We start from the raw sequence: 18,407 nt of genomic DNA on the forward strand, positions 1-18,407 counted from the left end.
AGAGGGAGCAGGACTCTTCGCAGTGGCATCCTGTGTAAAGACAGGAGGATGTGTATTTTGCAAACTGAAATACAGGAAATTCCTTTTAAATCTAGGAAAATAATTTTTTTTTTTTTTTTGCTCTGAGGGTTGTCAAACACTGCAATGTGATGATTAAAGACGTCGTGGAGTCTTCACCCTTGAAGACACTAGAAATTTGGCTGAACACCATGCTGAACAATGTGTTCTAGTTGACTCTGCTGTGAGCAGTGGGGTTAGATTAGCTCAAGCCCAGAGGTTAACTTCCAACCTCATTCTTTCTGCCATTCTGTTATCTGCCAGTATCTCCAGCCCCATAGTGCTGGTGCCAGAAGCCATCCAAGCTGAGCCATCAGCTGCTCAGCACCAGAGCTCTGGGCTGGAACTTTTTGTATTTTCAGAAATTTCAGTTGCCATGGGGGAGATGATACATTTGAGAGGTGCTTCTTTGAAGACATCTGATTTGAGAACTTGAATGCAGCAGATGCCAGTAAATTCCAATTTAGGAGTGCTAATTATGCTCTGAATTATGATGCCCTTATATTTGATTATACATATATCTTAGCACCATTACATATAATGCAATCTTTCCATCTTATTGGTCAAAAAAAGGAACTTTATTTTATAGAATAAAATTAAGAAAATGTTGCCATTTTTAAGTGTGACATAAGTGTTCCTTAATATCACTTAAAAAAAGTGACATCTTTTTGGTATTTGTAGGATCTTGTAGATTTTATGGAACGAATTTATCTAATCTAATTTTGTTTGGAGAACTAACTTTCCAATGACTAAAACGAATAGTGCCTTGTATTAACACTTCAATTAATATAACTTGAAATACTATTTTCTTCTTTCAAATATTCACTCAAAGATCCTATTCATAAGCATGTTCTTCATTTTTATTTGGTGCAAGTTTGCAAGTCATTACTAGTACACACATAGCAATTGTTGTGACAGGGATAAATAGTGGCTTTCCAAAACTATGGGAGACATTTGTGTGCTGATGATTCAGTTCCTCACCAAATGTCCAAATTCACCATTCTTGTCCAGTGTTCGTTTGTCACCCTGGTCACAGCAGGTTTTCACTGCAGTGATCATCATCTCTAAATCTCCATGGCACATCCTGGAATAGGAATTCTCTGTGCAACAGAAGCTCTTACTCCTTTTGGTACAGAAACCTGATAATGGAATTCACTTATATCAGTTGCTCAGAAGCCGTTTCTATTTTTTTTTTCCAGAAACGTCTGGTTGCCTGAGGCAAGAAAAGTGAGACTGAAAAGTAAGAGTTAGGGTAATTTGCAAATGAGGGCAAACATTAGCAGGGCCACACCTTGCCTTAAGACTAATTATTGTTTTTGAAGGCAAGATACTGCAGAAATGCATTATCTATTAATACAGTAATTTTATGAAGTACACAATTCCTATGCTATTTATCACTCAATTAAGTTTCATATTGCTTGTCAATAACTTCAGAAATGGCAACAAATGGGGCTTTGGCAAATTATTTTCAGTTGACTAACCGGAGGCTGAAAGAATTAATCACTTCTTCAACTGACAAATTTCTCTTTTAACATGGCAGGCAGGGACGCATGGTGCAAAGCAGACATATATTCATTAAACCTTCTTTCAGTTCTGACAGGGAGGCAACAAAACATTCACACCTTAAGTTTGATACCCTCTCTTGCATAAAGTTGGTCTGTTTAAAACCACTTGGAGATGTGCTACTTTTGTTTTGGTTGATTTTGGCACTTGCTTCCACACAAGCTTATTAAGATACAACGGTCAGTGGACCACAAGAAATAATAGCCCTCTTCTCTTGCTGTGTAGGTATGACGCTCCTCCAAACTCATCATTCAGCTTACAACAGCTGTTTTTCCTGGTGAAATTTTCTATTTGCTTCCATGTGATTTGATAAGGTAACTGTTCCTACTGTGAGCTAAGTCACTGTTAATTGTCCAATCCCGACAAAATTATTTATTATTCTGGGCTTCCAAAAACTATCACTTGGTTCCATCCAGTGAAAATACCATGAAAATGCTTTGGTAATGATTTAAAATTTGTTGACTTATCATTCTGGTGTTGCGCAAGGATGAAGAGCGTGATTACAGAGCTGGGCAACTCTATAAGGAGTGGTTGATGAATTTGTATTCTAAATTGAAGTTGGCCATCTGATATGATGATGTTGTGTAAACGATTCTTTTTTCCGTGCTTATCTAGAAAGGCGTTTCCCTTCTTTCATTGCTTAGGTATTAGCTTAAATAATAGCACTCCAAGGCTACAGTAAAAAAAAAAAATATATATATATATCACACATTGCACGGAATATCACTAGCAACGAGTAAAATATAAGCCGTGGTAGAGAAAATGAGGAATAAAACAAATATGGCAGCACACGTTTTCACACAGAAGAGTATGTGGAAGGATACTGGTGTGGAAAAGACGTCAGTAACCACAGCGCCTTGCCTCTCCATGACACAGGTTCCTACTCGCGCGGAAGCCGCAGACGGAACCTCCCGGCTGCGCAGACTGACATTTCGTGAAATCTAAACCCGTGGGGGCCACAAGGCAAGGGGGCACTGGCGGGGCGGGGGGTAGCGGGGAGCCCGTGCCCCGCTCGGAGACCCCGACGGTCGGCGCCTCCGGCGATCCCCGCACAGGGCCCGCTCCGCAGCGGCGGCGCTCGGCGGGACGGACAGGACCCGACCCTACCCGGCCCGGCTCCGCTCGGCCCGGCCGGGCCATCGCACCGCCCCCGGCCGCCGCCCCCGCCCCGTCGCCGCCCTGATTGGGCCCGCGGGGAGGCCCCTCCCGCCGGGCCCCGCCGCGCCGCGCCGCGCCCGCTCCCCAAATACACCTTGGCGGCGCCGGGGAGCGGCGGCGGCGCTCGGCCGGGGTTCTTCGGCGGCGCTGCGGCCGCGAGCGCCCCGCGCCATGGTGAGTGACGGAGGAAGGGAGGGAGCGAGCGAGCAGGCGAGCTAAGCGGCGCCCGGGGCGTGGAGAGGGGCACCCTGGACAGCGCTGGGACGGGGCGTCCGGCCGCGATCTCGGGGCGCGGCCGGGGCTGGGGCTCTCTCCGGCCGTGAGGTGATCGGTGCTGAGCCCCGGGAGCGAGCGGGGGGGCGCGGGAAGCCCTCTCCCCTCAGCGCCCCGAGCCCCGTGTGCGCCGTGCCCCCAGCCTGATTGGGGCGTGAGCGAAGCAGGCATCGATTCGGGGCTGGGAGCGCCTGGGGAGCCCGCTGAGGGCTCCAGCCACGAGGTGTACTCCGGCGGCCTTTGTGCATTGCAAGGCTTTCTAAGAATTCGCGAGCTGCTGATGCTCGTCAAGCTAATTAAACCCATTCAGGCTGATGTTAGTGCGTTATGCTTAGGTAAGGTTTCTTATCCAGTTTTCTGAGCAATTTAGATCGTTCCACCTCATGAATTAGGCACAAACCTGGTGTTTCATGGCATACTTGATTCTCAGACAATAACTTCATCTCTACATCTGCTATTGCAATTATTTATTTTTCCTAGAAAGAATAAATGAATCCCCAAATTGTGTTGGATTCATGATGAGTAGCAGTTTTTCAGTTATTTTTTTCCCTCTTCTTTCCCTTTTTTCGAAGACTTTAGGCTCGTAATCCCTTTTCTGAGTGAATAGGTTTTTTTCTGTGCTAAAGATCAGTGACCATTACTAGCCTACGTTTAGTGTTCCTTTTATAAAATCATTGCTCTTTATAGTCATGAGACACTTGGGAAGCTTTTCTCTCATATATAAAGGAGTACTTTTATATGTCTTTTATGCATCTTATATCCTGTCTCAAGCTTGATCTAATGCTGCTTCTAAAATGGCTCTATTTTTAAAGTTGGTCACTTACTCTTTGGCTGTGCTAAGATGGCTTTCTAAGTTCGAAGGATGATTTAACCGGGAAAAAGTCATAAGCAAGGATGCAGTGTGTCTGTAGTGCTGTATTTGGGCTTTTCACTTCCAGTGGACTAACTACAGGTTACACTGTGCTGTGCTGCTGTAGATTGTTCTAAAGAGAGATGGGCAGACATTTGCAATTTGGTATACTAGTAGGAAAACCAGAAGTTTTAATCACTCAGATTTTCCAGTATTAAGTCTGAAGGTTCCGAAAAATTTAACAAAAAGAGTTTTTCATAACAAGTGTAAGAGTTTAAGAGAACAAAGTGTTTTACTGATTGGTAAGTAGTCTAATATTAAAATTTTTCCTAAGATAAAAGTCCCTATGGAGCCACTTCTTTTTCTTGTAGTTAGAATTAAGATGATTTGTTTCCAAACTACAAAAAGTAGTCATAAGGAAACACACTTTAAATCATATAAATGGGTCCTGTAACAGACTATTTTACATAATTAATCAGAGAAGATAAGCAATTCAGGCATCCTGAGAATATGTGCAAATGTGTTATAAATGTTATTTTTGTAGGGAATAGAATTGTAGAGAAGTTTCTTGCTTTGATTGTGTTGCTCTGGGGTGCTACATATGGCCATACATTCTGATGACTATTCTCTTTGCTTTGCCAGTAGCAAGAACCTTAAATGAACCAGGTGATTTTAAGGAAGTATGGGGAGTACTGTAGCAGTCATTTAGAAACTTTGTGCTCCCATTCTCAAAAATGCTGAAATTGTGATGATCCAAAGCAGGCAGGAAAAGTACAGAAGGAGAGTGAAGGAAAGCACATACTGAGCTTTCTTGGTTGTAGTTCTTTTTTCTGTGGAAATATGTAGCTTGCAACTATATTGAGTCATGATAATGCAAGATCATGAGGCAAACATTGGAGGAGAAGGTAAGTTAGTTCTACAGTGCTTTTTTTTTTACTATTTTTGACATCACTGAAGTGTCTCACTGAAGTCTCACTGTCCTTTCTTCAACTGCTACACTTGCTGAGTACTCACTTAAATGAATCAAATTTTTGATGAAACAGTAAAAATGAGAAGTGAGGGTCCATAAAAGTAAGCACTTGAGTATATTTGTCTTTTTGAGATTAGTGCTTTCTTTAAAAAAAAATCTGTCCTTAACCTTCTATGACAGTCTGTTTCAAAACAGATACCATAGTGAAATCAAAACATAAATAAGAATTTATAAAAAAAAAATGTATTATGCCATGTATCAGTAGCAGTCAAAACCTGGTTGTGTCATACCATAAAAGATAAAATATCAGTGCTATTATGAATATAAATACCATCTGTTTAAAATTCTAAAAAAAAACCCTGAAAAAACCAAGACTCAAGTAATCCAAGAAGCCAAGATAGAGTTTGTAGGAAACACAGCTATTTTCCTTTTAACTGGAAAGAGTTGTTAACAAAAAACATTGTCAATCCTATTGTACTTTAAAAAAATCTCCAAATTGTAAAACTCGAGCACCTCAGAAATCTAAGCAAGCATATGCTACGTTCTAAATTATTGGCGAGGAAATATTTGTAAGGAGGTATTGGCTGTATTTTCTGTCTACTTTGTAGACCTGCAACAGGTTTTATTTTTTCTTCATAAAGGCTTAATAATTTCAGAAAAGTTCTGTACAAGCAAAAAGAAAGCTTATTTTTAAAAATATATTGGAAACTACAGGACATGATTTAAAGTATTTTATTGTAATATTATTTGAAATTACTACATTTCAGATTGTACATTTTATTACCAAATGAAATTTGTGCTATTGGAGAGCCAATAGAGTTTCTTTGCTGGTATTCCTTGCACATTTTGTACTATTTACTTTTTAAACACCTTTATTGTCTATGTGTCTTTTAAAACGTACCGCGTTTATGTAGACGTTTGCCACTTCAATTAAGATTTTTAGCATTTGAAATTAAATTAGGGCCAAATCTCATATTTGACATTACTTTGAATATTCTTTCTAGCATGTATTCACCATTTGAGATATGGTTGTATGATGTTTATTTATTGTATGGCTTATGTGTGATGTATATTCAGTGTGTCTTGCTTGAATAGTTGTATGAGAAGTAGAGATTCAAGTTTATCATTAAACATATTATTTTTCTAAGTCAGTTCAAGGGCATCAGTTTTTGTTCAACAAAGCAAAACTGTTCAGGGCAGAATGTTAGTATCTATTTAATTTTAAAATTACAGTAGGATTTAAGCACGTGCTTAAATTGACTGGGGCTTCTAGCTATGGTGTAAAAAAAAAAATTATTTTTTTTCTAATGAAGGCAGCAAAATTTGCTAGAAACAGCAGATTTTTGGTAAGGTTTTTGTTTATAGATTCACATGCTTTGAGACAATTGAAAAAAAACACGTTAAAATCTATAATTAAGTGTCTTACTTGTGCCATAGGTATACTGTTCTTCCATTTTTCTTTTTTTTTTTTTTTTTTTTCGGTTGTCCTACTCAGGACAGGATGGCAGTTGTAGATCAGTGTTGGGAAGTGGCTCACCACACAGGATATTTGTTTTTGTAGATGTGGTGTTTAAAGCAAGCTGACATCTACTCCCTTTCTGTAGGAGTGCATGTTTCACTGCTCTCAGTTTTTCTGCTGCTTCATGACCTAAGCCAGAGCAAATATGATGCCTATGGATTAATTTTACTTCACCACAGAGTGGCCTCACCACATCCTGTTTATTGATTCAGACCCCAAGCATCTTTATGTGCTTCAGGGCCTCCACAGGCCTTCAGTCTCAAGGAGAATCCCACCCTATCAGAGCACAGTATTTTGTGATACTCACTTCCACTTGTTTTTCATTCATGTTTCCTATTTTATGATTGTTTTGTTAAGTGGAATAGATGCCCTTGCTAAGAATATTACTGCTTTCAGATTTAATTGAGATTTAATTGTATTTTAACTGACATCCTCATTTGATTCAAATGCCCCCTCCACAGTTCAGACCTTCAGTGCTACTTTTAAGCACTCTCCTAGCTACTTGAATTTTGCAGTATTGTGGTACACGTTACTTTTGATTTTACTGCTCTGACTCTTTGAATTAGTTCCTTTGTATTACTTAAAGTCAGTTTATGAATTGATTTTCTTCTTGCCTATTCACACTCAAAGTAGCTGTTCCAAGAGACTGGTGCGCTGCTAGCAGAAGCATTCAAACAAACCCCCTTGTGCAAGTCAGCCCCAGGAGGGTAATCCCTTACAGGGGAACACACTGAGCCCAGATGTTAACCAAGCTGTGACCTTACGTGTCACTTCTGAGAAGCTGTTTCTTTCCAGAGAGCCCCTGTCTGTACTTCGTGTGCATATGTATCTGCCTGTGAACAGAATGCTGTGCTGTCCCTGGCTTGTGTGACAAGGCCACTTTTTCTCTGCCCTAAGGGAAGGGCAGAAACACCTGGAGACCACTCCTGTGGGGGGCTGTGGAGCACGGAGCTGTCTGGAACCCTCCCTTGGGATGGTTTGGCTGTGCCTTGCACTTCACACATGGCTATGCCCATTGATTGTTTCAGCTAAGTCCATCTAGAAAATAGGTCAGCCATGCAGTGGCTCAGGAAGAGAGCTTTAATTGTGTGGTTGTAATCTAGAAACAAGACATGCTATCATCTTGGTGGAGACTGGAACCACTTCCAAAGATGTTATCAAGCATTGTGGAATCTAGCCCTTTGACAGTTATTTGTATTAGAGAGCTGCAGGGAATATCCCATGTAAGTCATCCAATTGACTCCCTGTGAATGAAGTTTAAATTTCTTGTTAGAAGACAGCATGCTAAAATTCTTCTATTATTTTCCCATCCACAAATGAAAATGGAAAGAAACATACATTTATGAAGTGAATCTGTTCCTCAGCCCAGTTCTGAGTTATTCAGAACAAAAATATATCATGCTTTTGGGGAAAGTGTGTTTTGTGGGAATCTTCCTGGTGCATTTGTGGAATGTCACTCTTTCCAGAGAGTGCAGTAAAACTTAGGATTTCCGTGATGCCACATACAGTAGTTGCTGCTAAACTCTCTACTTTTAATGAATAATAGCACAGAAACAAGTTTCTCAATAGTATATTAGACAGACATGTGTTGTACAGTGATGACTGCATTTCTAATGCTGACTAAGGTAAATGTGTGTTTAATTTCATTTTAACCTTGCATTTCACTTGGTACTTGATACAGATGCATACTGACAAAAATTGTTCAGGAAAAGATGGTTGCCCTCCTCGGCAAATACAGAAACTCTTCACACACGAAAGAGCATTAGTAAAAGCCTGAATGCAACAAAGGAATGTCTCATCAATATTTCTAGTTTTTTAGTGGGAAAAATTGGGATTTTGTTTGCTCATAATGATTTCTATTATTTGAAAACAGAAGACAATATACTCAGGTGCTGCCTTCTGGTTAGTAGGGAGGGGTACCTGCTTACACAAATAGCTGTGTTTTTCCCTAGCCCTGACTGCAGGTATCCAGGAGCCTAAAATACTCATTGCAGTTCCTGTTTTAAATAGAACTGCTAAAAATGGCAAAATTCCATGTCTTCGGAGAAAGCGTGTAGCAATCTAACTTTAAATTTCCTTTTTTTGTTGTTTTTGCCAAAATTGTCTTCATAGCTGTCTCTTATCTCTTTGCACTGGCAAGCGAAAAATCCAAAACTATTTGCCTTCATTATGAGAAAAATGTTTGGTGGACTGGAAATTTTTTTAAATTTCAGTGAAAATAGAGCCATTAGCCCATAGAGCTCACAAGGCATATTTAGAGGTAGGATTTTAGAATTTCCCTATGGGAAGAATGATATGAAGGGAGAGAGTCTTGTGGCTTAAGTAACTTAAGCAAGGCTTTTGGTCAATGGGGAACTGATTTTTTTTTTTTCTCAAAAACTTCAGGAAATCATGACAGAAATAATTATTTAATAACAATTAATTATAGATTGAATTAAATGCTTATTTTATACAGTTAAAGGTTCCCAAACAAGTTGCATAATATTAAAAACTAGCCAGTGGGAAATGCATTTCCTTCAAAGAATTATGAAGCCCTCAGAATAACAGAATGACATTAAGCCTGCTGTGCATTAGCCATGAAGATTTAGTGTGAGGATACCTTCCTTGTTCTGCTTGTATATTTAGCACCTGCACCTTTTTATGAATCCTATCTGCAAAATCTATTCAAATTTTACTGTTTAAAGTGTTTTCATCCTATTGTTGCTTTTAAAATCTGGCTACCAATTTTTATAAGGTCAAACATTACTTTTCTAGAGCACTTAGATCTGCTAAACTGCCCAACAAACTTGTGCAATCTCTTAACTTGTGCTAAGACATCTGGATTCACTTCTTAGCTTCCCTGCAGTCTTTCTTTTGGGATCTCCAGCATACCTTATTTCCCCACTGACAAAGGAGGCATTGCTATGCTCCTTTCATATCCCTTTTTTCTATCTTAGCTGTTCAAAGGGCAAACCCTTCAGGTCAGATACCATCTTTTGTTGTATATTTTTGTATGGCCCTGCTCTTAATTGGAGCCTTCTGGGTTAAAATAAGCATATAATAGGCCTACCAACAGCAATAGAGAGAGAGCAGAGTGCAGGGTATCAGTGGTGCTATTTCTCTGCTAAGCAGCCTGCCCAAGAATGAACTCACAGAAGGATGAATACCAGTATTTAAATGTACACAAAACATCTGTAAGAGTTTTCACATGTTATGGCCTTGCTGACTAAATAGTGAGACCTTCATGAATATTAGTAGGTAATGAAGTATTTCCCTTTGCTGACAAAAACATTTGGTCGTGTTATGGCAGTGAAATAAGAGGAGACCAATCTTCATCTCAAGTTAGGCACAGCTTGCAAAACCTTTTGATGTGCTCGCAAGGCAGAGACTGCATTTGTAGTGTGACTGAAAATCTGTTGTTGATCTGAAAATTCATATCACCTTCAGGTTCACACTTAGCCCTGTATGTCACGTGGGATCTGTGGGAGAGGCAGCATGATTGTCAACTATATGTGGAAAAAGTCATTGACCATAACAGTAATAAATTTTAGAACCAATGCAGGCATGGCTAGTCACAGTTTAGATTGTGCAGCTATAACATGCATGAGATAGAGGTGAGCATCATGTCACTGACTGTTCTTGTAGCAGAATAGAGACTGGCATTCAGAAATGCCAGTAAAAACTGGCTTTAATAGTTGCTTAATATATGAAATGTGGTTTCATGATACCTTCCTCTGAGTTTCTCTTTGAAAAATATTTGCAGTTCTAAGTAATAATAAGTCCTAAGCAAAAATGACATGAAATGATAGAGGGGAATTAAAAGGAAAAAGTATCTTTTCAAATAGGCTTTGAAGCAGTGAAGATCAAGGACTACTGATAGGATACAGGGTTATGATTTACCCATAGCAAAAACTAAAGCAGAACGTCTATCCCTGGACAGAATTTTGTTAGCAGTAAATTGGTATATGGAAAAATAAGGTGATAAACTGAAATAAGAGAGTGGTAGTGGCAGAAGAGCAGCTGATGGGGCTATTGTATTTAAAAAAATAGATTTTATTGCTGTTGTTGTAAGTTACTTTATTGTATATGGCTGATCTATTTAATACTGGAATAAATATGCCAAAAAAGGCAGTTATATGGGTTTAATCTAACAAATACTCAGTGTTTTCTTTCCCAATTGTTACACTACAGTAATGGAAAACATTTGTATTCTTTAGTAAAATATCAATAAATGTATTCTGATCTTTAAACTTAGGTTTGGCAGTCTGTCTTTTAGCAAAGAAGCTGCATTACTTAGGAATGCAATCCTAATGTCAATTTGCCATAGTATGGGCATTGTGAGATTTAGATGCCTGTTATAAAGAGAGTTGAAAACCCAAAGCAAAGGTTTACAACATTAATATGCTGCAAAGATACTTGTGATACTGTGAGAACTTCTCCATTGTCACAATATACTTATAAAGTTAGTGCTTATGTCTTGTTAAAGCTTGTCAGGAACAAGTATTTAAAATAAATGTTTTGTATTTTCCACATCACCTAAAGTATAAGCAGAAATGTAAATTATTTCTGACCCCATATAAGGGAAGATTATACACAGTGCAGCAGACTTTCTTTCCTCCCTGTGTTATTTTTACCTGTTGATAGTGCACTCTGCAAGATTCGTGGAGCTTCAAAATGCTGTGGAAAGCCAAAATGCTTAAAAAATGTTGTCTTCATCTTGGCAAGAAATTCCTTGTGAAGGAGATACTACCTTTCTTTATCCTTGAACTCAAGTCTCTGGTTTACATCCTTCAGGAACTCATGCATCTCATTTCCTCCCTCTGCCCCAGCTGTTCACATGGCTTCTTAGCCTTTACTCCCTCAGAAAATGGGCAACTTGCTGTGTAGCATCCTCTTTCTGTGCATGTAAACAAATACAGAGGTGGAACTTATTATTTGTTACGTGACTTCTTTTTTCAAGGGTTCAGTGAACAATAATTTTAACTGTCCAGTCCGAGAAGCGTATCTCTTCAAGATAATATTCACATAACATTCAAAACTATTTGAAGTACCCCTCTGAGTACATAAACACTCGCTATGGCCAGAATTCGGTTTTGGTTCATATTTAGGTTTATGCCACAGTTCACTGACCAGTTGCTCTGCTCTTTGGCCTCCGAAACAGCTGAACTGTGTTCTTTGCTGCCTGAAGCTGCACAGCCAGTTGGAGATATGCTCATATATGGCTCCATTTTTTGAAATGAAGGTAGTTTCTTAATATAATGGAAGAAAACAGGTGTTCAGTCATGGATTTTAAAAACAGCACATACAGAAAGGTTATTTGTTAACATTTTAGTGGGAAATTGTACTTGAAGGACCTTTGGTGTGGTACAGCCCCTACACTTAAAGAGAGCCTTAGGTCTCTGGGTAGCTGATGTGTTGAGACAAAGATGTTTATCAATAACATTTGATTTTAGTTTGGATTCTCAACAAAGTAAATCTGAGATAACTCTGTTGCTACTTTTCTTTGGCTGTTGCTCCTGTTTGGGAGCTCATTCAGACCAAGATGATCAGCTATGTTCTGTGCTCTTTTTGCCTGAGGACTGAAGCCCAAAACCTCCCAGCACTGAATCATAAATTGCCACACCATGAATTAAGAACTGTATGCCTGTACAGTTCCTTACCTTCTGTGGTGGCAGTGGGAGGAAGGTCTGCTTGTGGTTATTGGTAATTGCTGACACCAGTTCATTTCCATGCTGCCTCAATGGAATTCAGGTCAGGGCCTTGAAGGAATCCAGGTAAGTAATATTTCTGTCCTTGGATCTCAGATATGTGTATAGCACTAACTGGTATTTCAGAAGGTCTGATGGAAAGAGAAAAGAGGTTCCTTATAGACAATATAAAACACAAGTTGAATATCTTAAAAAAAAAAAAAAAGTAAAATTATGAAATGAAACCTTAAATCAGTAACAATGGACTTTGTTACAAATCAATGCAATTTGAAACAAAATACTTGAAAATAACATAGGAAGTTTTTACTTCTTTTACTTCTTTTACTTCTTTATTATTTACTTCTTTTATTAACACAGGGCAGCCTCATTAAAAAATGCTGGAAAATAAGATATATCATTCTCAGCCCCTCAATAAATACTACTGCAGCAACCCAGTGAACTAGAAATTGAATCTTGATGGCCAAATCAAGGTAATAAACACATATCCTTAATTGTGCAACAGAGAGTAGGAGAGTTGGTTGAAACACAGAAACAACAAACAAAAAATTTCTCCTAAAATCTAAACTACTGCTGGAAAGCTCCATGAAATGAGCATGTCAACATGTTCTATAGGCTATACTGACAGATTACAGACAAATTACTTGCATACGAGCCTACCAAACTTCAGTGGAAAGCTGAATCTCCCATAAATATTTTCACCTTACTTTTCCACAGGGCCACATTTTCCCCTCACTCTTTACTTCAAACTGCCACCAGGGCCAAGGGGAAGTTATTACAGAATATGTGGTAAATGTGGCAGTTATCTCCAAATTAATTTTGCATTCCTTCTCCCTGCTGCTCTCATTTGCATGTGCTGACTTTTCCTGTGCAAAAGTAATCTGAAAAACACTATGTGCAATTTGATTTCTTTCACATGCGTAAAAGAAGAGTTGAATAAATGAAACGGAAGGATTTGAAAGATCAGTAGCTGTGATAACTTCAGCAATTGCACTGGAGACAATAACAAGCATCATAGATTGAACATTTGACAGGAAGCCAAATTCTGCTTCTGAATTTATTTAATCTTTAGTTTTGTTACACACATGGTATGCACTAACAACAGGCAAATGTTAGTCATTAAGTGCTTACTTGTTGTGATTAACAAGACTAATTTCTCTTAATACCACATGTGCAAGCTCAATATTTCACAAAAACTCTCTTCTTTACGTAGCTTCATCATTTTAGTGAAAAAAAAAAAACCTTTTTAAAAAGACACTATAAATTCACATATTTACCTAGCTTTCTCTGCTTTAAATGCATATCTGCTGTAATTTACAGAAGAGTATTAGAAAGCACCTAAACAAGATATTCAAAGTGGTATTGTAATGTATTCCTGGAGCGTTCAGTCTCTCTGGATGTGCTGATGGTCTTTTCAAAGGCAAGATGCACTGCTTTTGTGTACTCAAATATTTTTTTAGAAGAGCAGATTTTGAAAGAGGTGGGCTATGAATAACTATATGTGCCTGTACCATTGTGTGCAAAATGACAGGCTAATCAGCGAAATAAAAAAGGAAGGTGCTAATTTACAGTGCACATGTGCTAAATCAGCAATTCCAATTATTTTTAAACATATTTTGTAGCAGAAACCATCTGTAGGCATTTAATCAAAAAGGAAGGTGTCTATTGGTCCTGTTCTGCAACTACCATGGAAGAGAACAATTGGGAAAGTTGCTGATATCTCTGCTTCTTCAGAGCTGCTTTTTCTTGCAGGGACCTACGCAAAGCATAATCAGTATGATGGTTATGAAAACACCCCTTCTTCATGTATTTGGGTTGATTACACATTTTCAATCAGTATGTTTTTTTTGTGAAAAAGTACAAGGACATGACCTCAGTGCTGCAGGACAAACCATTTTCTGCTAATTAGGAGTTCCTGTTATCACCTTCCCATGCAGTTTTTAACCTTTCTGTAATCTCAAATGACCTCAGTTCTGTGATTACTGCATCTGCACACTTAGGTGCAAAAACCCAATATTAAAAAGACAAGGTCATATTTTGGTTTGAAAACATGCAAATCAGTATTTCAGTGACAGCAGTGACAGACCTTTTAGCTTTAATCCTATTCCTACTATATCCAGAAACCTGCTATTGACTTCAACAGGAGTTGGCATGAGTGCATAGCTATGAATAAATATGAAAGGTAGTTGCCAGTGATTTTCAGTGTGAAAATTATTTTGTAGACATTGTAAATAGAAGTGACAGGTGGCAAATATCCAGCCAGAAAACTCTGCAACTGAAATCTGCTAATGAAACACTTCCCTTTCTATAGACCTAGTTTTCAGACACTTTTCCAAGATCTGTGGAATTCATGGAAACTTCTAGTACTTTTATTTATAATACTTCTAATACTTTTATTTATAAAACCTGCTGGCCATTATAATTTAAAATTGTGAACACAATGTGGATATTTAACTACATGCACAGTCATTAGACACTACAATTAATGTTTTATATTGCTCTACCCTGCTCCAGTATAATTGTGAAAATAATATTTATGCAAACCTGTGTGTCAATTGTGTAAACAGTTGCATCAACTTCAGCAAGAATATGTGCAGGTACAAATCTCAGCAAGGTAAGTGTCTTTCAAGAAGTAGGGGAAATTTTTTATCATCTCTGAAAGATGCTTCACAGTTAACCCAGACCATGGTGCTCAGATGGGAAGTTACTTCATGCTTCAGGAATTTTGAGTTGTTATACAGTTTGTTTCATTTATTATAAAAGAGATGCAGCAATTCTAGCTAAGTCATGAATACTAGCTAAAGATTTCAGTAATTGTATGGGATAAAAGGTTGCTAGATTTCACTTTTATCACAAAATAACTACTATTATTTTTAGTTTATTTGCTCCTTAGAAGCATTTTTGATCTATTAAATAAATAAGAAACAGATTTTAAAGGTTGAGTTAAATGAGGGAAGTGCTATGCATTGCTAAATTTGAGAGGTTGAGCTCTAAGTAGGTATTTGGAAGGAAACAGTAAGCACAACAGTTAACAATGACTTCATGTTCCTTTTGTGGACTCTTAATTAAATCCCATTGGCTATGAGCTATTGGTTATGGCTGTGATCTTTACATTTAACTCCCGCTGACTGTCACAACCACTGCATGTCCTCAGGATGAGTTTTAATTCTTGAAAAGAAGATGTAAGTTTATTTTTTGTAGCTTTTCTCTTGCAAGTTTTATGAAAGTATTGAGCTTTTAGGGACTGCTGTATTTAAAAATATATTCCTTTAAAGTGTGAGAATAATTTCCAGATGCTTTAGATGGCTTGCCTTCACTACAGCAGCTCCTTTCCTTTAAGTGCTTTCTCATCTGGGCACTTGGACCACTCGAGGTCTCATCAGTCAGTTCAATATCAGGATTTCTCAAAAAAGCAAAACGCAAGCCCAAAACTGGAATAATTTGTCATGGTTACATAAAGCAGGTTTCCAGTTTTTGTTGAGGTATCTTTCTCTCTGCCTCAGTAAAAATGGCTGTGAGCAGTGCAGCTCCAGTGTTCCTGCAGTGTAAGGAGGCCGTGGCTCTTGGGGGTTACCTCCATCAGGACTTGCTCAGCTGGGAGTCCAGCCATGCTGTGGGCCAGGGGTGAAGGGGTGCAGATGTGCTGCAGTCGAGGGCTGCCATTTCATCCTGAGCATGTGACAGAGGGAGCAGAGGATCAGGTGCTGTGAGCCTGCCTGCTGGGCTTGCTGGGGATGGTTTTCACAGAGGTTTTGACTCACAGGAAGAGAGTATTTTTCCCACGCTGTCTTCTCAGCATGTCTCCCTGTTATTTGGTGCTAGCATAGGAAAATATTTACCCTACAAAAATACTTAATGTGATACTTAAAATGGCAAATACGTATTTTATCAACTGCATTTGGGAATCGGTCTTTGTTTTAGCTACATGCCAAAACATGGCTGTAGTAATTAAGGTTCCCCCTGTGCTTTTACTTGAAACCAGGGATGTGGTTGCAATATAGCTTTCACATCTGGAGTCTGGGCTTCTCCCAGGGGTGTTTTTCGATCCAGGGACTTGCTTCAGACCATTACAGAGAAATGAGTCAGTCACAAAACCAGTATAAGAAATTCAGTGATATTTTAAAATGAGGGTTTGCCCTGTGTTCAAGAGCATTAGTTTCAATATTAAGATATACAGTGTTTGGTGTTATTATACAAATGCTAATATTTTAAAGCAGCAGAAATGTCTGTCTTGTTACCATAAAATAAGACATACTGGTATTTTTGAGGTTGACAAGTATTTTTGAGACTTGTTTTCAGAATAGATGACAAGATAGAAAAGTAGATAATTTGGTTCGTTTTCCTCAGAACAAAGGTAATTATTTTCTTCATCTCCTGGCTTGCTAGCTGTCTAATATTGCAAATCATAATCTATTCAGTTTGGAGCACAGATGAAACACTTGATTGTGTTTCTCTGCTTCTTAAAACAATCTATACAGAAAAAAAAATGGTAGAAGGGTGAGGAAATTTGACATTATGTGGGGAGAAAGATTTCTTGTAAGCAAGGTCTAGATTTTTAGCTTGCCCTAAGCAATCATATAGTCAGAGAGTGAGAACACTGGAACTGGGCTTGCACAGCACACAATGGCAATTGTAGTGCTTTGGAGAAAAATGGTAAAAGACTACTCTTAAAGGGCTCTGGGGTAAAGACAGATGAGAACCAGGATTGATTTGAAAGAAAGGAGGGTGGAAATTTTGGGTAAAGCAGAAAAGTTAATGCCTGGCAACGCCTGTTTCTTTTGGGAGCTGGAATAGAATTTGAGTAATTTCTTGGGCACCAGTAAATTATTGTGAAGTTCACTGTTCCATATCCTAATCTGTAGAGAGGGTAACAACCTTTTCATCAGTTATTGCCTTTCCTCAGATAGCAGAAATATCTACTGTGAAAAAGCCTAGAATCTTTCAGGAAAGAAAAGTACTACTTGGTAAATTAAGAAAAAGCCCAGGTCTACACAAGATGGTAATGATTTAGCATTGAATGGTCATGTATATTAAAGGGGTTTCTAGACCTCAACTCCTTGGGTTGGCAATATCCAAACAAATAAATGCTTTGAAGGTGTATTTACCCAGGACATGTTTAAACTAACAATGAAGCAAACAATGAAAGGTTAACTTATTTGTATGGGCTTTAATAAGACTAATAAGTACTTGTTTTGACTTCTTAACATATGAGCTTACATATTGATGTGGACTTGAGGTGTGTTCTTTTAGTATTTTAGAAACATCCTAAAGATCTTTGGAAATGGACCAATCACCAGGGCTTTGATTTTGTTGCTACCCACATCACGTGAAGTAGAAAAAATAATATGCAGATATTGTACTTCATATTACTAAGACAAAATTATAAAATTTAAGTTATTTCAGCTGTGTTTGTCAGCTGATATGCACAGTAGCTGAAACAGAAAAGAGTTGCTACTGATAGGGGGGTGCTGGGTTCTAACCTGTCTTACTAGAAGCTGGTTGTGTTTTGCCTGTGCGTAAAAAGAACAAAATACAAATTACATACCATTATACCACATTCCATCTTACTGTGAGTGAAGGACTCTGCTTGTTGTAAGAGAAATTAATTTAATGTTGCTTTTAGCTTTTGTGCCATGTCCACAAATTGAGATTATAAACCACCTTTAGCTACTGCTGACAAGTCGTATTGTTTAATTCTTATAAATGGCTGTGTTAGTATTAGGGGTTTTATTGTATGATTGATTCAGTGGTCTGTATTGCATGACAATGTCAATAATGTTGTACTGAAGGAAGTATTTAGAAGCAGATAGTAAAAATAAACATACAGGAATGCATTTTGACTGTGAGACAAGTATAGACGTAAACTTAGAATGAAATGTTTGTACGGAGCATTTTGAGCACTCTTAAGTTATTCTGCAGTTATGACTGTACTATGTAAAGTAATCTTCATTTTTCTGAGTGGCACAGTGCCATGTTGTACTCAGTCAGACACTAAATAAATTGGTTGCTTGTAGTTTGATCTCACATCAGATTATTTAATTTTAATTTTCAGTTGTTTCCCAAGGTAACTACAACATCAATTAATATGGCAAAGATGGAGAATTCACATTAGACACTGCTGCTCCCCTGGGATGAGCTCTCTCAAACCATATTTGGAGAGGAATCAAAGCCAGATACTTTCTTCATTTTTTTTTTTTTTTTTCTTTTTTTTTTTTTTTTTTTTTTTTGTGGTCAGAAAATGTCTAATAATATGGTGAACAGTGGGAAGGCTGGTGTTCCTCATTCCTGAAAGACATCTGCAGGTGTTTGACTTAATCTGTATTGTGTGATATC

The 18,407-nt window shown here is 38.2% G+C and overlaps 1 protein-coding gene across 1 annotated transcript in view; it reads left to right on the forward strand.

Moving 5' to 3' along the window:
* Positions 1 to 2,892: 2,892 nt before the first annotated feature.
* The window catches only part of GUCY1A1 (guanylate cyclase 1 soluble subunit alpha 1), a 34,526-nt gene continuing 19,011 nt past the window's right edge, over positions 2,893 to 18,407 (forward strand). Inside the window, exon 1 of the mRNA XM_062492872.1 lies at positions 2,893 to 2,952. The gene's annotated coding sequence lies outside the window, so the exon portion shown is untranslated. The remainder of the gene's footprint in view (positions 2,953 to 18,407) is intronic.

Source organism: Cinclus cinclus, chromosome 5, assembly GCF_963662255.1.
Source record: "Cinclus cinclus chromosome 5, bCinCin1.1, whole genome shotgun sequence".
Lineage (NCBI taxonomy): Eukaryota > Metazoa > Chordata > Aves > Passeriformes > Cinclidae > Cinclus > Cinclus cinclus.